A 25,268-nucleotide genomic window follows, 5' to 3' on the forward strand; every position below is an offset into this window, starting at 1 on the left:
TCTTCCCTCCTTCACTTAGGCCTTCTTTCCCCCTGGCCCCAGCTCTATGGACAAAATTTATTTAAAAATCTACAAATGCAGTGACCCTGTAGAGTCTTCTGCCCCACGGGGTTAGCGTTCCCGTATCCAGCTAGCACTTGCATCAATGCCTCTTTCTCCACCTTCCCTACATAGTCTGAGAAATGTCACTGAACTGTATCTAGCAGTCCAACATTCAGAATTGCTTCGTGGTACCAGTTTCTGGTATTGGGTGATTCATTGTTTCCCTTTGTGAATATTGTGCTCCTTTCCATATTTAAAACTTGTTTTTCCATTGTTTCTCAGAGGGAGGGTGCTGAATGGGGTCAGGCCAGGAAGTGACACCAGTTACCCCGACTGTTGGCCTGAAGTTACCCCTACTGTTTCCCATACTTAGACTCCGTGAGGGCATGACCCTGCTTCTTTGGCCCATCATTTTGTAGTCAGTGCTTCCAAACCTTGTGGTACATTACGAGGAATATCTGTGTCATGATGTGAATTTATTCTATCACATGTCAAAATTTGAGTCCATCAAAGTCATTTCTTCATCCAGAGACTGTGGATACCATTATATTTTTATCAAACACATTTAAGAATGAGATGCTTTGGCTCAGACATATGTAGTAAGCTGTCCGTGATCACCTGGCTATTACAATTACAAAGTAAAAAGCTCATAGTTCTTATTACTATGTTTGAATTCAGACATGTTGCAAAAAATTATTTTATGAGATTTAGTGAATGAACATAATAGGTGAGTTTACACTCACCACAGTTCTCTAGGTTGCATGTGATAGAAATATCTCACCTGTTCTAAGGGGGAAAATGGCTTATTGTCCAAAAAATCCATTATGGCATGACTATTCCCCTTCATCTCTCAGCTCTCATTTTCTATGCATTGGTTTAGTTCTTGTTCAAGCTGACTTGATGTAGGAGAAAGAGAGCCATAAATGGATCTCAGTCTATGCCATATAGCCAAAAAGCCCTAAAGAAAAATCAATGCCTCTTTCTCAGCATTCCCTACATAGTCTGAGAGATGTCACTCACAGCACTGACTTTAGTTACAAGCCTGGGTCTGAACTGTATCAAACAAATATGTATATCAGGAATGGCCAGAGGGTATCACTTGAATTTAAGCCCAATTGAGGCCATGTAGAAAGTATTCTGCCCCCAAATCATAAAAACGGTTGTCCAAAAACTTGCTCAAAAACAGCTGCTTTCACATACCTTGTTGTTCTCCCTGCTGAAACACTAACTGCTTCATACTCCTTTAGACATAGTGCTCGTTGAAATGGGGTTGTGATTGTTTTTCAAAGCATCTGCTTCTTTTCCCATTCTTAGTCTCCGTGAGGGCATGACCCCGCCTCTTTGGTCCATCATTTTAATAGTCAGTGCTTGGAAACCTTGTGGTACATTACAGACAGGCAATAAACAGATTGTTAAAGATCTGCTTCATAATGGGGAGAACAGAATCTCAGTGTTGCAAAGAATAGAAACTTCTCCATTACTCATAGGAATTTTGACTGGTGATGACGTTGATGGAGACCGTGGGAGTTTATCATCTTGAAAAAAAATAGTTTTCAAGATTGAACTACTTCTCAACATCCAACTAGCAGACAGATGGTGGAGTGGGAGGGTGCTGAATGGGGTCAGGCCAGGAAGTGACACCAGTTACCCCTACTGTTGGCCCAAAGGCAGTTATCTCCACATTCAATAGGGACTAAAAATCATGGTTCTAGACTGTGCAGCTATGTCCCACCAACACCTCTATGCTGTGAATTGGAAGTATACACCTTTGGTGAGCAGTCACTGGTCTTTGTCACAGTAAGATTTGTTGAAAGAATGCATAATCTCATCATACTTTGTTCCAAGCAAGATTGGGGTATGAATGTTTCTGGGGGAGAAATAATTATTTAGATTTTTTTTCTTTTGATCTATTTCTCTTAAAGGATGTCAGATAATATTCATTTATTTTTCACTTTTTACAATTTTCCATAATTATATAATGGGATTCAGTCATTCATGTACATGAAATAACAATATAATTTGGTCAATATTATTCCCTAGTATTTCCTCTTTCATTCCCCTTTTGTCCTCCCTTGGCCCCTTCCCTCTACTCTACCAATTTTCCCTCAATTTTCATGAGATCCACCTCTACTTTTCTTTTCCCTTTTCCACTCTAGATTCCACATATGAAAGAAAATAATGATCATCAACATACTAAGTCTAGTTTGCCTTACTTAATGTAATGTTTTCATGTCCCATCCATTTTCCTGCAAATGACATGATTTCATTCTTCTTATGAATGAGTAAAGTCCATTCTATGTATATACCACATTTTCTTTATCCATTCATCTGTTGATAGGCACCTGAGCAGGTTCCAGACTTTGGCTATTATCAGTTGTTCTGCTATAAACATGGTTATCCATGTATTGCTACAGTATTTTGGCTTTAGTTCTTTTGCATAAGCCCTGAGGGGTGGAATAATTGGGACATGTTTTGGTTTCACTCCTAGGTTTTTTATTTTATTTTTTTTAAGGAAACTCCATACTGAATTCCCTAGAGATTGTACTAATTTTCAACACACCAACAGTATAAAAGTGTTCCTTTTTCTCCACTTTCTTACCAACATTTATTATTGTTTGCATTTTGATGGCTGTCATTCTGATTGGTGAGATGAAACCTCAGTATATTTTTGATTTGTATTTCCCTGCCAATGATGTTAAACATATTTTTGTATATTTGTTGGTCATTTGTATTTCCTCTTTTGAAAATGAGGGCTGTTTAGCTCATTTGTCCAGTTATTATTCATAAGTTATTTGTGCTTTTTTGTGTTGAGGTTTTTGGGTTCTTTATATATTCTTGATATTAAGCCTGTCAGAAGAGTAGCTAGCAAATATTTTCTCCCTTCTGTAGGTTCTCTCTTCACACTATTGTGTCCCTTATTCTGCAGAAGGTTTTAGTTTTATGTCATCACATTTAATAGTTCTTAGTATTATTTTCTGAGCATTGGGAGTTCAACTGAGAAACTCGTAGTATCCACCTACACATTGGAGTGTTGACCTTATGCTTTCTGGATTTGCATTGAACAGGTCTTTCATCTTCTTCACTAGATTTATTTCTAAGTAGTTCTTTTTGTTTCTGCTTTGTTTTTGAGGCTATTGTGAGTGGGATTGTTTTTCTGATTTCTTCCTCAGCAGACTTGCTGTTGGTCTATAGGAAAGCTACCGATTTTTGTAGACTGATTTTATGAACTGCTACTTTACTGAGTTTGTTGATAAACTTATAAATTGACTTCTTTTTTCCCATTTATACCCATTTTATTTCCTTCTCTTCCTTTAATTTCTCTGGCTAGAATTTCTAGTACTATATTGACTATTATGGTGATAGTGAACATCCACATTTTTCCAGATTTTAAAGGAGATGCTCTTAGTTTTTCTGCATTCACTATGACCTTGGCTTTTGCTTTATTATATAGAGTCTTCATGATGTTGCGGTAGGCTCCTCCTATCCCTAGTTTCTTCATTTTTTTTTCACGAATGGGTGTTGAATTTGTCAGAGAATTTCTCTGAATCTATTGAAATGATGAAGTAATTTTTGTCCTTAATTCTGTTTATGTGAAAGATTACATTTAAAGACTTGCATTTGTGAAATCATCCTTGCAATCCTGGATAGACCAAGTTTGTCATATTGTACAATCTTCTTAATATGTTGATAGATGTGGTTTACTAATATTTTGTTATGCATTTTTGCACTTACATTCATCAGGGATATTAGTCTGTAGTTTTCTTCTCTGGATGTCTTCTTACCTAATTTTCATGTGAGTATGATCCTGGCTTCATATAATGAATTTAGCTGTCTTCTATCCATTCCTATTTTATGGAATAATTTGAGAAGTATTAGCATTAATTCTTTTTTAAAGCTCTGTTAGAATTAAGCTGAGAATCCATCTGTTACTGTGTTTTTCTTTGTTGGAAATCTTTTAGTTACTGCTTCTCTCTCATTACTAGTTAATTGCTCTGTTTAGGTTTTCTATGTCCTTATTTTTTTTAAATTTAGTTGTCAATGGATCTTTATTTTACTTATTTATATGTGATGCTGAAAATTGAAACCAGTGCCTCATATATGCTAGGCAAGTGCTCTACCATGGAGCTACAACCCCAGCCCTTTGTGTTTTTATTGATTCAATTTTGGGTGGTCATATGTGTCTAGAAATGTAGTCATTTCTTTGAGGTTTTTCAATTTATTGGAGTATAAATTTCCAGAATAGACCCTCATGATCCTCTGTTTTTTTTTTCTTATGTCTGTGTGGATTTCTGCATTTTCATCTCTAAGTTTATTAGTTTGTGTCTTGTCTTTTAATACTTTGGTTAATTTGGTTAAAAGTTTATTGATCTTGTTTATCTTTTCAAAGAACCAACACTTTATTTTATTGGCCCTTTGTGTTGTTATTTTATTCACTATTTCATTGGTTTTAGTTCTCATTTTAGTTATTTCCTTCTTCCTACTGGTTTTGGAATTGGTTTTGTTTTGTTTTTCAAGGGCCTTGAGATGCATCCACACTACATTGTTTATTTGGGATCTTTTTGATTTTCTTATGTAGCCATTGATAACTCTGAACTTTCCTCTTAGAATTGCCTACATAGCATCCCAGAAGTTCTGGTAGGTTGTATCATTATTCTCATTTGATTCTAATAATTTAAATTTCTCCCTTGATTTCTTCTATCATCTATTTATCATTTAAATGTGTTTTAATTCAATCTCCCTGTGTTTATATATAGTTTTTTTATAGTCTTTTGTTGTTGTTGTTGCCTTATAACTTTATTCCATTATAATCAGATAAAATGTAAGTAATTAAACCAATTATTTTTTTCTTTTGTATTTGCTAAGACTTACTTTGTGACATAAACTGGTATGTTTTAAAGAAGGATATGTTAGCATTTGAGAAAAAACAATTATATTTGTTTTTTTTGCATAAAATATTCTATAAGTGTCTGTTAAATCCTAAATTATATTTTAAGTTCAAAGAGTCTTTATTGAGTTTATATCTGGAATACTGTTGAAAGGTATGTGTTGAAATTACCTAGTACTGGGATTTATCTGAGTCTTTAATCAATTAGTACCTGCTTTATGTAATATGGTGCTCCAATGTTTGGGGTATAAATATTTATTTTCTGCTGTGTCTGTTTCTTAGATTGTTCCTATGTCCATTTTATAATGACCTTCTTTGCCTCTTCTGATTAAATCTAGTTTGAAGTCTGTTCTGTCCTATATGAGAGTAGCTAGTTGTGCTTGTTTTCAGGCTCCATCTGCATGGTATATCAATTTCTATCCTTTTACTTTTAGCCAATGGCTCTCTCTGTCTATAAGTTAAGTGTACTGCAAATGAAATATAATTGAGTTTTATTTTTTATATCCATGCTTCCAGCCTAATTTTTTTTAATTTGAGAGTTGAGACTATTTACATTCAATGGTATTATATAGAGGTATTTATTGATCTCTGTAATTTTGATTTATTTCTAGTGTTTAATTTGGTTCTTTTTCTCATATATTTAGTTACTTTTCAACTGCAGTTTGTCCATTTGTGAGCTGTAGGTTTTGATTTTGATTTCTTCTCTGTAAAGAATTTCTTTAAGTATTTTCTGTACATCCAGCTTAATAGTCATGAATTCTCTTAATGTTGTCCCAGAGTTCTTCAATATTCTGATCAAAACTACTTATTCTTTCTTTTTTCAATATTTTCAGAATGTTCAAGGGCAGCACTTTGTCTTCTAGTTCTCAGAGTATTTCTTCCATATGTCTACTCTATTAGAAACATCTTAACTGAACATTTTATTTGGTTTATTGTGTCTTTCATTTCCAAGATGTATGTTTGATTCATGTTCAATATCTCTATGTTGTTACTTAATTTCTTATTCATATATTGTACTGACTTATTTAATTAATTTACTTTTTTCTGTGTTCTCTCGGAATTAATTGATTATGATAAATATAATCATTCTTTTGAATTTTAGTCTGGCATTTCATCCACACTTTGGTATCTTTGAGTCAGTTCTTGGTGAATCAGGAGATATCATTTTATCTTGTGTTTTAGAATTTGTTATACTCTGATGTTGAAATTTGTTCATCTTTTGAGATTTAGTCTCTTCCTCTATTAAGTGTGGGTCTTTCTAAGACACATCATTGTCTTGCTAAAGTGTTTTGGAAAATAAGGTTGTTGTGCATTTTTTAATGTATTTCCAAATGAGTTTTGTAGTATCGTTTCCCTGCTAGTTTTCTTGGTGAAGATTAGTGTTATTTTGATACAGTGTATACTTTTTTAGTTCTTGAGGATTTCACTTTCCCTATAGGTCTTAAAGGGCTGGGTTCCTTCTTCTAGATCTGGTATGTGTGGGATATACAAAATGGTATATGGGGTACACCCTCTGTTATTTCACTTCTTCATTTAACATTCAGCATATTCTAAAGGGGTATGGCAGTAATATACCTAGGAATCCTTTTTCAGTGTGGAATATGCATTCTTTGTATTAATTCTGTCTCTGATATAGGAGAATATATGAGTAGGACCAGAAGACTCCCTTAGCTGTTCATACTTGGATCCTGAGTGTTAATTTGTTTGGGGTTTTGCCTCTTCTGTTTATTGTCTTAAAGTATTGTTGATGTTTCAGCATGGTTAGATTGTGTGTGGAGCAAGATGAGCTTTCTCTTGACTGGGTTAAAGTGAACAGAGGGTTGGTAATTACATAAACCTAGTTCTAAAATATCGTAAAAATATAATTTATTAAGAGAAAAGAAGGTGTAATACAAAAACAAAAGAATGCTTAGATGTTCAAAATCTCGATAAAGATGTTAGATGTAATGACTTATGTCTGTAAAAAAGGAGGAAAAAATAAAGGAACAAAGTAAGTAAAGAGAGAAAGAAGGAACAGGAGAAATTGGTTCTTAAATAAAAAGAAGAGGAAGAGGCACAACCAAAAAACAAAACAAAAATAAAAAATAAAAAATCTCTAGTTTTCAAAAGAAAAGACAAAAACAAAGAACAATTATAAAAGAATGATAAAGATGAGAGAAAAATAGAAACAGATAGATGAACCAATAAGCACAGAAAGGAGAGAGAGAGAGAGAGAGAGAGAGAGAGAGAGAGAGAGAGAGAGAGAGAGAAATTCTTAATGAAAGTTGAAAAAATTGTCTCCACTGTGGTGGTCAAAAGTGTCAATAAGGATGGATGATCACTGCCTACACCTGATAGTCATTTCCATTTCTTCTTAGTCCCTTGGAGAGACCAAGGCAGTTGCTAAACCCTTTCCCTTTTTGCATGACCACTGAGCAGACAGCAATCTTCTGTGTGCTTGTTTCACTCACATTTGGGTAGGTACACCCCAACCACACAGTAGGCAGTTGTCAGCACAGTATGGCCATGTTTGCCATATTCTGCAGACTCCCCCAGCTAGTGCCTCCTTAAGATGCCCCTAGCTTCAGCTCTTGGCTTACCAGTTGAGCAACACAGAGCACTTTTCAAACAGTTTGCTGTGCAGCTTCTGGTTCAGCTGAATTCAGGCTCTTTTTTCTGTTCTATAGGTTTTTCCATGACAAATTTGTCCATTGCATTTCTTTTTTTTTTTTTTATTGTTGGTTGTTCAAAACATTACATAGTTCTTGACATATCATATTTCACACTTTGATTCAAGTGGGTTATGAACTCCCATTTTTACCCCGTATACAGATTGCAGAATCACATCAGTTACACTTCCATTGATTTACATATTGCCATACTCGTGTCTGTTGTATTCTGCTGCCTTTCCTATCCTCTACTATCCCCCCTTCCATTGCATTTCTTTATGTTTTTTGTTTACTCCACTTTTCAATGAACTGTGCAGTTGTTGCTACTACCATTGGCTTGGCTCCAATGTACTCTTTCTCATAGTTGGTTCAAAGCACCTAAATTTCCAAGTCTCTGAAAGAACAGTCTAATGCTGAATTTCAGTGAATTCTCTCTTTTACCCACCTTCCTGAGAAACAGTAGTTCTAATACTTTAATCTTAAGCCATGGAGCACCTGGAAACACCCTCTTCCTGTAATCTGCCAACTTGCATCTCATAATATATTTGAATGAAGAGGAAATCAAAACTACCAAGAAATGTCAAGTAAAAGAAGGAATTCTCAGGGCCTCTCTGAAGACACTGAAGACCATTTTAGGATAGTTTGAGTGTCTCATGATTTTATAGAATTACCTGAGGAGGGGAAGATAATGGTTTCTTTGAACCAAATACATCTTTTTTTTTTTTCTATTTTGGACATTACTTTCTACTTTTAGGTTTGTTTTGGAAGACAAGGGAAAAGAAAGCAAAGAAGCTGAAATAACTTGTATTGAGCTTCCATTGTGGCTACCCTGTACTAGCTCCATACTTTATCTAATTCATTTACCTCAGTAACTCCATTAAGATATAATAGTATATATTGATTTCCATATAAAAATAAAATATAATGAAAATCATGGCCATAATAAGAGTTAACATTAAGGAGCTTTTACCCTGTACCAGGGTCTCACATAGTTGCTCTCCTTTCATCTTCTTGATAACCTCATGGATTTGGGGTCTCTCAGTAGTTCAAGATCATTCATGAGGTAAAACGTAGAGAACACATGAGAACTGAGACGAGTCTTTCAGTTAGTTAAAAACAGACTTGAGATTGAGCCAAGCTTCTGCCCTTTCAATCAGCCTGGCATTTTTGTTCTTTAATAGTCACTGTTGTTACTTGCATGCCCCCAAGTGGAGGAAAACCACAGGTCACATGGTGCCTGAGATAAATTGGTCAGCCATAGCAAGAGGACAAGGTCGGGCAGTGTCCTGGCAGGAGGGCTCCCTGGAGCTGAGGCGGCTGACCATGAGATGCAAGGACACAGCACTTTCACTTTGGGTGCATTGTGCAGTGTGGCATACAAGCTATTGGGTGACATATGTCTCTGTTTGCCTATAATTTCACAACGTCTGGTGAAACTTGTTGGTGCCCTGCTTCCAGAGTGATGAATGCAACCGACAGCTCACTGGGTGGCAGCTGCTGTGTGTTTAAAGGAAAATACACACTCTTCGACAAATCACCCATTGCCTTAGTGTGCGGGACTGTGTGTCTTCGTATTTATGTGCAGGTGTACATACATACATACATACATACACACACATATATGATACAACTATCTCAGCCTCTACTCAGCTATAAAATTGCTTTGTTGTTGTCAGTAATAACATCCTTTTTGAGGACTGAGATTTAGGTTGCCACTCTGATTTCTGGCCCAATCTTATTTTTCCAATTGTTCTATCCTTTTTTGATCTAAAAAAAAGAAAGAAAGAAAGAAAAAAAATATCAGAGGATAGATGTGTTCAGTACTTGAGGGAGAAAGCAGTAACTTTATATTCTTCCAGGCTTTATTGGTCTATTGCCCTTGTATTATTATATGCAACCTTTAACAGATGCCAGACTCAACTAGCCAGGGAGAATATGAGATTTTGCTGAGTACCTACTATTTGCCAAATGTGAGGGTTTTTGCCTTGGTTTTCTTCATTGATCCTAGCAATAACTTTGAGAGTGTGATAGAATTCTTTGCATTTATATATCGGGGAAATAAGGCTCAGATTATTGAAGGAACATGTTTTATATTACCCACCACTATACGATACAACTATAATTGAACCTCATCTGTCCCTTTCCCAAGGCTAAAACATTTCTATCCAACCTGTGAATTTCAAACTTTAATGAACTTTAGAGTCATCCATATAGCCCTTTAAAAGTGAGGAGCTCAGAGCCCCATCCCAACCCTGATAAATCTTTATCTCTTTCTATGGCATTATGCTCCTTTTAAGAAAAATAAAATTAGTCATTTAAAAATTCATTACTTATGTATTCTTGAAGATCCCTTTTTGTCTTGAACAAATGTATTAGTCATCTATGTTGTGCAACAAATAATCCTCAGACTTATTCCTTTCAAAGAGCAAACATGTATTAGCTCATATTTAAAGTGAGTAAGAATTCTGGTCTTAAGTTGATTGAATGCTTCTGGTTCAAAGCCTCTCATGAGGCTTCCTTCAGCTGGCAAGGTGTCTGTGGTTCTGCTGAAGAGCTGAGCTGAGGCGCACACACTCCAATCTCACCTGAATGGTTGGCAGGCTTTGATCCCCACCACTGGACCCTCTCCACAGTACTGGCAGCTGACTTCCCACAGAGAAGGAATCTGAGACCATGAGGGACAGTGCTGGGATGGCAGGCACACTTTAGAGCCTGGTCATGAGTGGCTTTTCCAGCTCACATCAAGACGGGGACATCTCACCTAGATATGAACACTGGTCACTGGGTGCCCTTGCAGCCCACTGGGGCAAATCTCAGTATTACCTTTTGAGGGACAGCTATAGGAAAGAAGAGGGCAGGAAATGGCTTAAGACCCCTCTAGACTGGTGTGCAAACCAACAAATATTTTGGAAAAAAAAAACAGTGAGTCACATCATTACTACACTTCCAGAAAATAGAATTGCAACAGGTATAAAGTTGACAGTCTTAGTTCTAAACATTGACATTCTAATGAAAGAATCTTCAACGCTTGTCTAGGTTCTAGATTCCAGATCTTTTAAGGAACTTTCACAAGGTTACATGATGTGTATTAGCTGTTCTTATGACTGTCTCTTCCATTATTGCCCTATCTATCTCATTTTGTAAATGGCAGGAAACTAATTTTGGAAAATTTTGTGCCCTGTGTCATTTTTTATTCATGTCCTAAATTTCAATTTATTCCTGTGTAAAATGAGGATAAACCCCCTTGCTCTACCTAGCAGTACTGGGCTGATTTTTTTTTTTTTTTTACACAAAAGTCCCTTTATTTTGCTTTTTAAAAAATGCTGTTTAACTTTACTGAATGGTGGACCTACCTAAATAGCAATCCACCCAATCACTTCTATGTCTTTGAGTTAGGTTTAATTTCTTACAAACTTTATTTTTCTTAGAAATCTTGTTGCTTTTCCCCGGGGGCTTATCTCCCACACACTTCCACAGTTCAGGGGCTGTCTTGAGCCTTCTCAGAACCTTCACAATCCCTTATGAGGTCAGCTACACCCCACTTCATTTCAACCAGGCTTGGAGTAGAGAGTAACATTTTATAGAACTTTTAAGTCAGTTAGTTTAATCTCTAAATTTTACAGAGATTGGCTTTTTAAAGCCATGGCCACCATAAGCACTCAGTTTGGTTGTTACTGTGGTTAAATTGTGTATGTGTAGTATAGTCCGGAGAGCAGCCTGTTCAGCCCCCGCCCCCAGTCCTGTCTTTCCTAATGAACAGTACCTTCACTCGGCCTCATGTCCAAATCCCCTTTAACTGATCCCGGCATGCATCTGCCAGTGATCTCTAATTAGGTATGGAATATTTTTTGTTGTTGTAGTTCAGGAAGATAATTATACTTGCTTCATCATTTCAGACTTGATTTAGGTATGTTAACATGACTTTGTATGTTTTTATTTTGCCTTTGAAAATGCAGCCTCTAATAAGTCTGATTTTGCATATTCCTATATTTTGTCTGACTCCTGCCACCAATTTCTACCTTACTCCAGGTCCTAGTGCATCCATGAAAGAAGTAACTACATTCATCCATTTTATAGCAGTTCTTCTTGCTGATTTGTCTCTGTCTTTCCCATCCAGCCCCTGGAGTAGATGAAACTATTAAAATGTGAATGTTTTGAATTAACTTACTCAATTATGAAAAATCCCTTAAACTTTCCCTTTAAATCTAATTCAAGCTTCTTTTTCCAAACTGATTCAATTAAGATTCATTTTAACTGCAGAACCCTGTCTTGGTAATTGTTCTTTTAAAGGACTTTAAAAGACATGTATCAAATTCCCAAGTGCTGTCTGGCTTCTAGTTTTACCTCCAATTCTTTACTTAATGAAGTTGAAAAGAGTGGGTGATTATATTGTTCCTTTGTTTTTATTGGACAGGCCCAAGAGAATTGAACCAATTCTGTTGAAATACTACTAATTTGAAATTTTCCCTAGGATTTAGAACACAGTCTGTGTGTGTGTGTGAAATGTGGGATTTATTTCTAATGTGTTTTCATTCAAAAAATATTGAATATCTATCATGCTCTCAGCAATCTCACCACGCTGAAGTTTCGGTGATGAAAAGGAGCCAGGCTCATTGCCCATGGCCTCATTCACAGCCCCACGGGCCAGATGTAGTGGGGAGGGCTGGGACAGCATGGTGTGCTAAGTGCCTTTGCAGAGATGTCAGAGGACCATGTTGGCAAGGAGCTGGGACGTTTCTTCTTGGAGAAAGTGCGTCCTGAAAGAGCACCCAGGGGAAGGGACACTTAGGCTCTGTCCAGAGGGTGAATATGAATATGAAATACACAGCAGAATGAATGAGGCGCCACGCAGTTGCTAGGTAAACTTACAGCATCAGCATGAACTTATTGTCTGCTCTAGTTGTGACTGGGGACTCTAAGGCACTATGTGGGCATGACTGGGTCCCGTACTCAAAACTGTCTCCAGTTCTCTTGGTCTCTCTTATTTTCTTTTTCTTTTCTTTTCTTTGAACTGCTTTGCTAGTTAGGCAAAGGATAGCTCCTCAGTAGCTCTAGGCTCACATGGTCTTTGTAGGAGTGATTTCTTTTTTTTTTTTTTTTTGCAATATAAAGTATTTATTAAAGACCCAATGGGGCATAGATTTTATTGAGGCACAAGCAGAAAGAATATTTTTTTATTGGTTGCTCACAACATTACAAAGCTCTTGACATATCATATTTCATACATTAGATTGAAGTGGGTTATGAACCCCCAATTTTACCCCAAATGCAGATTGCAGAATCACTAGGATTTGTGTCAGGTCCCCCAAAAAGCCTCCGTTGGCCGTTCTTGGGCCACACGTGGTTTGTTCACTCCCTCCTTTATCCATCCTTCCCTGGCGGTGGCCATTCTAATCTTTGTTCTTCAGTCAATCTCTGACTCTGGAATTTGTGCATCTAGGCCAACCTGGATCTCCAGACTCCCATGGACAGGAGGAAGCAGTGCATGGAGCTAGCATTCCCACCACATTGGCAAGGGGGGTTGCTTAAAAAATACATTTGGGAGCCAACTAAAAATGACACGGTATTCTACCCTGGTCAAGGAGGAGGAGAGGACACATCATAGGAAGTCCCAGGGTTGGGAGGATAGTGCTTTAGCGCTACTTGTCCAACACTCAGGTGCACACTAGTCACCTGAGGATTTTTCATCTCAGATTTGTTTTTTAAACTGTCACATAAAAACATAAAATCGGTACATATTTGTAGGGTACCATGTAATCTTTCATATATATATATATATATATATATATATATGAATCTTTCATTTATATATATATACACTGTGCAGTAGTCAAGAATATCCATCTCCTCAAATGCTTATTATTTCTTTCTAGTGAATTAGTGAATTCAATTTCCTTTCTTCTAGATTTTGGAAATACACAGGGCATTATTGTTATTCCTAGTTACCACACTGTGCAATATCACACCAGAACGTTCTACTCCTGCCTGTTACTGAGTATTCATTGGTCAACTTCTCTCCATACCCTCCTATCACCCTCCCCTGCCCAGCCTCTGGTAACCATCATTCTTCTCTCAACTTCTACCAGAGCAAGGTTTTTAGATTCTAGATATGAGTGAGATCCTGCTGTATTTGTCTTTCTGTGTCTAACTTATTTAATATTACAAGGTCCAGTTTCACCCATGTTGTTGAAGATGACAGCATTTTATTATTTTTTGTGGCTGAATAATATTCTACTGTGGGAGCATCTTGACTGATTTTTGTTCGGAGGGGAAACATGAGACTGCATCTGTAAGGTCCCTAGTGATGTTGATGCTGTTGGCCCAGGGAAAGCATTAGTGGTGCCACAGTGGTTCTTGGGTATGTGGGTGGGTGGCCGGGACCAAGGAGGAACACCATGTGCTGAGGAGTGCGCTGAGCCTGGGAGTGCTATGTCCTGGCTTGGCTCCTGATCCTTGGGTTTGCTCACATCAGTCTTCTCCCTTCACAGTTCTATGTCTGAAAGTGGATGATTGGTGTTAAAGAATCCCCCGGGGAGGCATCATAGTTGGAGAAGAGCACAGCCTTGGAACCTTCATACTGAAGAGCTGGTTCTTCCTCTGGATAACCAGGGCCTTGACCCTTTACTTAAGCATCTCAAGCCCCTGGTTTGGTTACTCCACATTGGCCCACTGGATTCATTGCTTGCCCTGTGTAGATGAGAAGTCCCAGGGTGGCTTCACTTTGTAGACTATATCACCTGTCCTTGGTCTGTGGTTTCTCTTTGCTAGTGGGAGGCACTGGCAGATTCAAGTGAAGGAGGAGGCAGGGGAGCATGCTTATTCTCACTGTTCCATTGCTACCAGGCCAGAGTTTGGAGAGCATCTGTGAGCTTCTACCTAAGGCCCCTGCTCCCATCAAGAAACCCTTCAGCTCCCAGAAGGTTCTGGAACACTGCTCTTCCCCTGCCCCTGAGATCCAGAGGTGGCAATGGAGTCTCATTCTGGCTAGTTTCTGGGTCATCGCCATCTTTTCATGGCTTGGGACCCTGATGGATAGAGCCATCTGTTTCCTGCTGGGTCCCTGACTATACATCTCTCATTTCTCATTTGTGAAATGGGCTAAAAATGCCCATGCAGCTGAGTTCTTGTGAGAATTCCATAAAATGGCTCTTTGTGCCTCCTACTATGCTGGGCATGGCAGCCCTTCCCTGGTCATCTCTTGCTGTTCACACACCACTTCTTAGAGAGCATCTCTCATTCTCCTTTGAGAACTCTCTGTTGAGAGCCAGAGTTGGACTTCATGCTTCAGTTGATTGGTCTAGAAATGACTCAACCAATCAAACTTGGTCAATGTGCCTCTGCTACACCTGGAGTTGGGACTCAGGGTCCTATTGGCCTTCATCGCATCCTTTGTCTGGGAAGCCAACCTGTGAGAGGTGTGTGGGGTGTCTAAGCCATGAACTTGTCTTCGTAGACAAGGATGTCGGGGAGAATAAAGAGGAGAGAGAAATAGTGAAGAGGAGGGAGGGAAGGAGAGGCAGAAAGAGGTGTCTCGGTGTCTGATTGATTCTCCATTTCTACTTCTAACTCCCCTGGAGCCTCAGTTTCCTTAAGATGTCCCCCAAATCCTTTAGTCTTTGTGAGTTGCTGTCTGTGTCTATACAGAGAAACTGCTACTGTGGTCCCTCTGTCCTGTGCCACAGGGTGAAAGTGTAGATGCCTCAACAAGATTTCCATTCAGCTTGGAGGAAATAGGCTTCAAGGAGAGTAGGTAGGCAGCTATAGAGACAGAACTTAAAGAGTGGTTGGTGTGAAGCAAGCATTCCCTGCAGAATATCCCAGCACCATAGTAGGGAGTCCTCTCAAGACAGCAGCTATCCTTTACATTGAGTTGGGTTTCATCAGGCACTATCACAATGTTGCCATCCCAATAGAGCAAGTTCACTAACTTGGGAGGGATGGGGGAGTGGGGTCTTGTAGCTTGTCATTTTTCAGCATTCCTGTGTTTTCTGTGTTCAGTCAGCTCCACTTCAGCACAATACGAAGAATGTGTTTCTTAACCATCTTCTTCCCCAAGTTTATAGCAGCTATGTGTTTTCCACAATTCCCAAACCTGCTCTTAGACTCCAGAGCTTAGCACAAAGTTTGAGAGTAAAGTACACTGCTCACCTGGCCTTCAATGCCACCACACCTAACTTTAGTGATCCAGGAGTGTGTCCAGAGCCCCACCCTGAGCACTGGCAGAGACCCTCACCTTCTCCGACATCCCTGGGTGTTCTCAGGGTGGGAAAGGTCCGCACATTTCTGCTTACTTTCTAAAGATTCTTGTTCTTCTTGGGTTTCCAGCCACACTGCTTTCTATCTGGCCTTCAGAAATTGTTGCATTTTCTCTACTTTTTTTTTTTTTTTAACAAATGGACATAGGACTTATACTTCCCCAAATCAATAACATGAAGTCATTGCGTACTGCCAAGTTTTGCTGATCACTGAGGATAAAGAAGAGTGTTAGTGGCTCAGAAAAAAAGCAGGTAAGAAATGGCTGGAGAATGAGCTATGGCTCAGATGTCCCCAGGAGATGCTTCCCATGGACTTTCTTTTTCCATATGATTATACAGCCTGGTTGGTCCTCCTGCTACTGGCCCCTCCCTCCCTACTGAGCCTTACTCTCCTATCCAGGTGCTCAGAGATCTCCAAAACCTTCTGTCTGGAGAAGAGACCCAAGACCTTGTTAATGTGTTAGGCAGGAAAAAACCTGCCTTCTCTGTGAGTTTTCCAAAGCAAAAGAACAATTGTCTTTCTAAGAGAATTCTAGCCCCTGAAAGTAAGGTGTCCAGGCTACAGCTGGGGTTAAATGGCCCCAGCCCAGCCCACTGGGACACACACAGACCTGGTGTGTCCCCCTTTGGGCTTCCTGTAGGACAAGTCGGTTCTGGTCATGTCCTTTCTGGCACATGTACTGGTGAATGTAAAAGTAGTTGCTTGTTTTGTTCTGTTTACAGGCCAGCCTTTCCCAGTACGGCTCACCAGTGCACATTCATACTGTCATCTCTAGACAATGCTGAATTGATGAACTAGCAACCGATGAGCCACCTTAGCCACAAAATCCTTGAAGGCAGGGATGAGTCATGACATGAACTGCAGCCTTTGTAGATGATTCTAGGGGTTGCTCTCAGCAAGCAGCGAGTCTCTGCCTCCTCTGCCCTCTGCTGCTTCTCCTTAGGGTTAGATCTCTGCCTCAGTTTCCCTCTGGTTCCCTGATAAGGCCGGATTTTCCTCCTTGAGTGGCTGAATAAAGTCCAAAGAACTCGCTGATCACTTTTCAGATTCTGCAATAAGGATTGCACCAGTCTTCACGCAGACCCTCCTTGGCAACATGCAAGAAAGATATCAAGGCCCGTGGGAAAGGGGATGTGTGTCCTTCTCTCCTGCTGACCTCTTGGTCTGGATAAGTCAGTTTTGACCCTGATTCCACCTCTCCACTGGCAATTTCATTCTTTCCTTTTTCACCCTCCACAACTTTAGCTTGGATCATAAGTACTGCTATTTCACAGCTGCAGCGTGGATTGTGTTTCCACCCTGACCTTTGTTCTCCTTGCTCTGTTGGGTTCTGAATCCATGTTGAGTTTTCTCTGTTCATAGTCCCTCTTTACTCCAATGTTATTCTCCTCCTGAATGTGGTTTTCTCCATCATGGGTCAGTGCTGGACATTTGTTTCCTGAATTATCAAGATGTACTGAACTATCCCAAAAGGACTTTATCCCAAAAATATAACAGAATGACTGGGATGGTATATCCCTTCCTTCTGACTTCAGATATTGCTTATCACCTGGGGTCTGACACGACCCATCTGGATCTACTTTAGGCTATCTTTCCTGGTTTTAACCTCTGCTGGAATCGGGGCTTTCATTTAATGTTACAATAAAGCATCTTTGAGCGGTTGTGGATTATGGCCCTTAGAGAAGTGAAAATCATTCTGATTTTTTTTTTCTTTCTGAGAAAATGGTAGAGACACATTTCTCTTCTCCCATTGAAGTTCAGCATGTGACTTATTTTACCCAATAAAATGAAGCAGATGTGATGATTGCTACTCCATGAATAAAACCTGGGCTCATCCCCCTGCAGTGATGATAACGTAAGCCCATACAGAGGAAGGGTCTCTGTTGCCTAGGTACCTGAATGATCACATATTACGAAAGAGAAACATTGTTTGAATTAAGAAGGGAAAAGTGGGATTACTTGTTGTGGCAGCACAACCTTGCCTACCCTTATGGATTCAGTGAGCTGAAATGGATCACACCCTGTCTCTGGGCTATACTTGATTCACTTGTAAAAGGAATAGTTGGACTGAACTATCATTTATGTTTATCTCGTCTCTTTCTGACTTCAAAGACTCTAAGTCTTGCCTGACAGCATCCAGGCAAGATAGTAGACCCCCCTGGAATCTTTCCACAGCACTCAGGAATGATTAAGATGTATGTCCAGATAACACCCAGCAGCAAGAGAAGGAGACAGCTGGCTAAACAATTGTAAACCATAACCAGGGTGTGAACTCCAGATGCTCAAATATTATTGTTAAATGTCCAAATAAACGCCCATCAGTATTTGGAAACTGAAATTTTTCTTTCTCTTAATATGATTTTTACTGGCTGTCAGACTAATTTATGGAGAGTCCATAATACAAGTGCCACTTTTTGTTTAAAATGGGGCAAGTGAACATTGTGGCAAGTGTTTGTGTAACAAAGCATGCAGGATAGATCAAAACACAAAGGCAATATCAGAATCAGCATTTTTTCAAGTGGAAGCCTCTGATTATAAAACCAATTTTTGTACTGTTGAGAAACACGACTGAGTATGATTTCTGCACACTTAATGTCACATTTTTTTAAACAAAGAATAACATGGAGAAAATATTTTTTAAGATTCCTTTTCTTGATCATTTTCCGCAAGTTCCAATAATAAATTTTGGACTCAGGGAGTAAGTTGAAATATTGATTTTGCCATTGTTAGTAGTGTGACATGAACTTCCTAAATCTTAATTACTCAAATTTGAAAATAATGACCACAATACTTCAAAATAGTTTGTAGATGAAATTACAGTGTGTATGTATAGTGACCAAGACTATCTATCCCTCAACTGCCAACAGCCCTGTCATCATCATTGTTAGCCAGTCTCCCCGAAAGCATCTTTGTCCCCACATAAAAGCCACGTGTGCTTGCCTCTGAGGACCTCACTGGCACTGGTAACACATCTTAGCATATCAGATTTCACTGACATCCAACAGCCCTAAGGTGAGATTAACTGCCCTAAAGCCACACTCTGTTATTTTCAGCATGACTTCACCCAGAGAGATCACAGGGGATTTCTCATAAAACCCAGCTTAGTGAGTTAATCAACCTTTCGGAGGTATTAGAGGACAGAATGGATGTACATTTCAAAGGAGCTTTATCCCTAAATCGTTCCAAATGGCATGTCTGAACAATTTTCTTCTCTCTTGCAGTTAACTTGTTGGTCAAAATTTATTGAACACTTTTTACTTACTCTGGTTTTGGAATAATCCTTGCTAGCCCTCGTCAGTTTAACAAATGGACTGCTCTCTTCCTCAGGCTGTCTGTGAAGAGAGAGGGACTGCCTTTCACTTGACTTGTAAAGATTTAAGAGCTTGAGTGGTGGCACCGCCTAAAATGTGAAAAAGTCTTGTCCTTTGAAGGATAAATCAGGAAGCATCAATGCTTATCATGGATACATTCTAACTTCAAAGTGGTCTAATGATAACAGTTAATGATTATTGATTACTTCTCACTGTATGCCAAGCACTGCCAAGTGCTTACACAGATTAAATTATTACAGCACATAACATAAATCATGATAACCCCATGAGTTACATTCTGATCATCTGCATTTTACAGTGGTACAATTGGTTCCTTGGGTAAGCAGCCTTCCCAAGGTTGTAAGTGAAGAATTGAGATTCAAACTCAGATTGGCTGACTCTCTAGTTCATTCTTCAATCCCTGTGTAAACGTGGGATCCCAACATGAGATGTTTGCTGATAGAAGCAGAGGAAGCAGCCAATCCAAACCAAGTAACCAGGCTACATAATTAAAATTGAAATTTACATGAGTGATATAATATATATATATATATATATATATAGTTATACTATACAACTTTTCATCTTAATAAATGAATAAAAGACACAAACAAATTGATACATATCCTCTTTTTTTTTTTTTCAGTCCAAGGTGACTCTGTGAGCATTTTAGGGAAAACAAGTCATTAACAAGTAATGCATTAGTTGTAAGTTTTCACTTGGGTTATTTTTTTTTTCAAGAGTCTTTCAGATTTCTCAATATAAATTTCAAAAAAAGCAGGTTTTTTTCAGAGTTCATTTTGATGATATATGTATAAAGATGCATAAAGTAGTGCTCGGTATGTAGTAGATACTCAATCAATATGTATTGTCTTAATGCAGTTTCTCCCATTCGGGTGCATATGTCCATGTCTCCAGCCTCCTGGTTGATGAGAAGTTTTGTCTATGAGCTCATCCTCAGAGGCTTGAGGTCTGTTGCTGAACCGCCTGGGCCTCCCATTGTGTGGCACCCTTCAGACAGTCTGAACTTACTTCTGCTTTGATGGATTGGAAAAGTATGGAGTTATTGGTTCTGGTGTGTTTTTTAAATACTGATTTCTACCTTACAGTTTCTTTAATACACAGAAGCATACATTTCTATCTCACACACTCATATTTATGGGACAAAGCAAAATCCACTTAGTAACAGCCATATCCTTACACCCTGATCAGAAAAACTACAGCAAGCTAACAAATAAACAAAACAATACCTACAGAGCAGCCAAGTAGGACAGAGGGACAGCAGTGAATTGCTGCACACATCCTGCTGGTCCCTTAGACACACCTGAGGCCTGCAAAAACCCATCCTGCTTCCCGCAGGACCTGCTAGCCTAACCAACCCTGCCATCCCCCTAAACCCCAAGCCCTGAGAGTGCCTATGCTTCCTTTATAAAATAAAACCCTTTTATTTTTCCTGTTTATAGTTCTCTGCCTACAGACCTTCGCACCCTGCAATCATCTGTCCCGAGTCACATCAGACATGACTGTCAGCTTCCTTGCTGCTTTCTTGGGCCAGTGGACAGAATGTTTGTTTTCCATTTCACATGAAGACTGGACGTCCACGTTTCTGGTGTATAGCAGACAGCTCTGGTGTGTGTGGGACTCTTGGACCTCTCCTAACATTGAAGACCTGTCCTGCAGGAATGGAGTTCTATACTTGGTCCTGATTCTCCTTCACCTTCTTCAGTTTTATCATCTCCTTACTCATGTATGTGATTGACCTTCATCCTTTCATTGGATTACTTTCATTCTGTGTGTAGAAAAATAACAAATTTTGGTGAAATCGAACTTTCTATTTGTTTTGTCTTGGAGAGGAAGTTCTCCCATGTCAGCGTTCTCTCTCTCTCTCTCTCTCTCTCTCTCTCTCTCTCTCTGATGAATAGAAATCCTAAGCAGCAGTGTGCATAATAATAGCTGTGTTGGAGATACTCATAGTAACATGGCCCTTTCTTTAACTAGTTGACTTCACAGTTGAACTAAGTCTCATGATGGCTGGGCTGTGTTGTATCTCTGGAACCCAAGCTTTGTCACAGGAGACACTTGCAATTTGATGAATGAGCATTTGTCCATTTGCTGTCACTCATTCTTCACTGATTTGTTGACCTCTAATTCCTATCTGATTGTGGCTCCAGGAACCCACTGTCACATCCCCAATACCAGCGACTCTGGAATACGTCCAAAGTCTTGTGAACTTCTCATCAACATTTTCTGTTTCCCCTAAACTAACCTTAGAAATGCCATCTGGTCCTGCTGTGCCCACCCTAACTTTACTTGACCCATGACTTTTGTTCTCTTGTAGGATGACCCCTGGTTTGGAATGATCTGCTATCCACAGTACTCTATCCTGGGACATTGCTAGTCCAGGCTACTGTCAATGCCTCAAGGTCAAGTGGATTCTGAACACACCCTCCATGCCATATGGAATCTTAAGGGTGAATGGCAAATGTGAATCCTTGCTCAAGACACAAAGTTTAAGAGTAAGACATTTGCATCTTGAAGAAACGAAAGATTTAGGGACTCAAGCATAGACACAAGATACTAGAGTCTAGTTATTTGTCTTAGGGTACACAGCTAAGGCTCATATAACAGAAAAAGACTTGAAAACTGAGTGAGAAAATTTCTTCCTGCCTAAAGCAGGATGTTTACGTGCATGTGCATGCAAGCATACGTGTGCAAGAGTGTGCATGGTGTGTGTGTCCACATGCATGTATTTTTTCTTTTTAATTTCGATAATTAAGCCTGCAGGTAATGGTAGATCAGATCTGCCTCACAGAGGAAAGAGAGGACATAAAGCCCAGAAAACTTGGTGCGGCAGATTACACTACCTGCAATGGATAGTGTACCAAGGCCAGGTTTCTTTTCTTCTTACCTCCAATCGAAGGTAGTGAGAACAAATTAAATATGGTTGGAGAAGGCCTTGGCTGGAAACAAAGAGAAGTTCTATTTTATGGACTGAAAAGGAGAAATCGAGGGTATTTCTGTCTTCCTTGCCTGCCCTGCCTGTGCTGGGAAACCTTATTAGGTTGTTACACTCTCAGCAGATAAATCTGAGAATTCATTTTTATTTATATATGTTTGCTCGGAATTTCCTGCGATAGACTTGGGTTGTAAAGAGAGTTATAAATGCTGTTTCTGCAGGCTTTTTTTTTACTGCACTGTATCTGTGTTATTTTGGAAGGGCCCATGGAGACCTGATTCCAAAAGGTCTTGTTGTTGGATAGAGGTCTGCTCCTTGTTAGCTGCAGCTGAGAGAGCTCCTGATTGACATTCTGGAGCTTTTCCAATTACCCAGAGTGGTCAGGGCAGGCAGAGCATGTGGATGCAGCTCTACTTTGCCCTTCTACACTCAGCCATAGAGTTATCCACCCAGTCATTTAGCCAGTCAATATGACTATACATATGCATCTGAATCTAAATATGGTATCTACCTGTTAGGTGGCCACATTCTATGCCTGCAGGATACATACAGGAAAAAGCAAACCAAAACCAAAAAAAAAAAAAGAACAAATCAAAATAAAAGTCTCTGCTTTCTTGAGACTTTATTATTGTGGAAGTTGAAGAGAGAAGTCAAAACCTATCCTCAACTATTATACTAGTTGATCAATAACTGATATAATTGCAGACAGAGTCAATTGTAATGAATCTAAAGAAAACAGAGAAGTGATTTGAAGATTGAAGATGGTAAGGAGGGGGAAATGCAGACAGGAGGCTGTTCTACATGCCGTGGTCCGAGCAGACTTCTCTGAGGGTGTGGCGTTCCTTGGATAGCTGTGAACCAAACAAGAAAGCCATGTGATAGGTGTTCTAAGCAGAAGGAAGAACGGTTAGAAAGCTCTGCGGTGAGAACTTGCTTGGCAGGGTTAACCAAAAGGGGATTGCTGCCAGGCTGGCCTGCAGAGGAGAGGGCAGGACAGCAGGAGGCAAGTGGGCCAAGGAAGAGCCAGGTCATGTGAAGTGACGTGAACACTGTGTAAGGACTTCAAGTTCTAGTCTGGTGACATTTTGAGTAGGAAAATGACAGAGATGTATCAAGCATTTTAAGGATACTCGGGACCTTGGCTATTGGTGGGGTGGAATGAGAGCAGGCAACCAGTTTAGAGACCATGATGCTGCTGCGGATGATACGTGATGGCCAGGGCAGCAGCAACGGGAGTGACGATGAGGCTCTAATGTGGACTGGATGTTTTAAAGCATAAATGGAAAGTATTATCAGAAGGTTGCATGAGAGATATAAATAAATAGAGAAAGAAAAGATAATTCTTCAGGTTTTTTTTTTTTTTTCCTTGAGTTCCTGGGTGGCAGATCACCAAATTCAGAGATGAGAATACCGGAGAATAAGTGGGGAGAAAAGCCAATCTTCAGATGTGCATCTAGGGGCCTTCAGGACACGTGATTCAGTCTGATCTCCAGGGAGTGGATGTCAGGGAGAGGACATGTGGAGGTCAGGAGGAGGAAAATGATCCAGCAAAAGAAGCAAGAGTGTGAGGGAGGTGAACAGACCGCAGGGTGCTTGCTGGCCTGGGATCTAGTTCCCAGAGTGTTTTAGAAAACAGCAATGGGCCTTGCCAAGACCTGCGGTGGGTCAGGTAAAAGAAGTGTGTCTTGATCACAAGATCTGGCAACGTGGACATGATCCATCAAATGTCGGTGCTGAGAACCTGAATGGAGACGGCCAGGGGAGATGGGCAGGTAAGGAGCACAGCAGCTCTCCTCCTCCTCTTGCTTTTCTTTTCCTTCCTGCCTTCCTCCTTTTTATGAGGAATATTAAACTCTCTGCCAAAGATCATAAGATAAGGGGTTGGTAGGACAAGGAGCAAAGGTATGTCTATGCTTCTGTCTTCCATTACAGCATCCCAGGAAACTGAGGTCTTACCTGATGGGATACATTTAAGTGAACGAAGAACAAAGGTAATATTCTTTCTAGAGACCACTTCATGCTTATTCATCTTTATATTTGTTCTCACATTCTTGTTCACCCCGGAGGCTTAGTGGCACCTATGGACTGATTAACCTGACGTGGTGAGGCAGCTCAGGGCAAACACTTAGATGTCTAAATTCCTGTAATAGAATATTGGTAGTTTTCCTTCCTTTCTTCCATCTCTCTCTATCTCTCTATCTCCATCTCTCTCACACATACACACACACATAAAAATAGAATAATTAATGATTTACATGAAAAACCTCTTTGACTTCCTCTTCACTTGGAGTCTCAGGAATGGAGCTCTGGAGCTTGCAGACAAAAGCTGATCCTTTGGGGACCTGTGGCTCCCCCAATATTGTGCACATTGGCAATCGGTACGTTAATGGTTCCTTGCTGTTCACCATGCCAGCGGCTCATGGATCAAGTAGTCCCTAAACAGTAGTATTCCCTGACATGATGGATCATTACGGTTTCATTATAGTCTTTTGAGTCAATGAAGTGGGAAGAATGGGCTATCATTATTTGCCCTTGGGAAAAGAGCTATTCAGCCTCCCCAATGGCACCACCTGCCCTAGCCATGTCCAGCAATTTAGACTTTCTCCCTTAGGCTCAAGTATCCGTATTGTGCTGTAACACCCCTAAGAAGTCACATTTTTTGATTATTTATAAATGATATCATGGTTGCTTAAGCAGTTTCCAGTATATTGTGCTAAATGGAAAACTCCGAATAGCTGCCAGTCAGATGAAAGTCTTATCATGACATTCATTTGAAACTTTAAAAGGGTACCTATTTAATATTTATTGATTAATAGGCAAACATGCACTGAAACGCACTTGTGCACCTGCACAAATACCCACATATACATGTGGACGTGTTTATGTGTGTTCATTTGTTTTCTATGTATCTGGCTGCCTGTAATGTACATCCTCAAAACTTTGGTAGCCTGATGCTTGACTACTAGCAGCAACCTATTCAGTCTATTGATTCTTTATCTGCAAGTATGAATCATATTATTATTCTTGCCTACTCCATGGTGTCAGTGTGAGACCTGACAAGTTAGCGAGGTGAGAGTACTGTAGAAAAAGACAAGTAGGTACGCTGCGAGACTTATTGGCTAACTTACTATAGACAAAGAGACTCATCAGAAATTTCTTCCACAAACATT

This window comes from Spermophilus citellus (assembly GCF_964194105.1).
Source record: "Spermophilus citellus genome assembly, chromosome: 14".
NCBI classification, from domain to species: domain Eukaryota; kingdom Metazoa; phylum Chordata; class Mammalia; order Rodentia; family Sciuridae; genus Spermophilus; species Spermophilus citellus.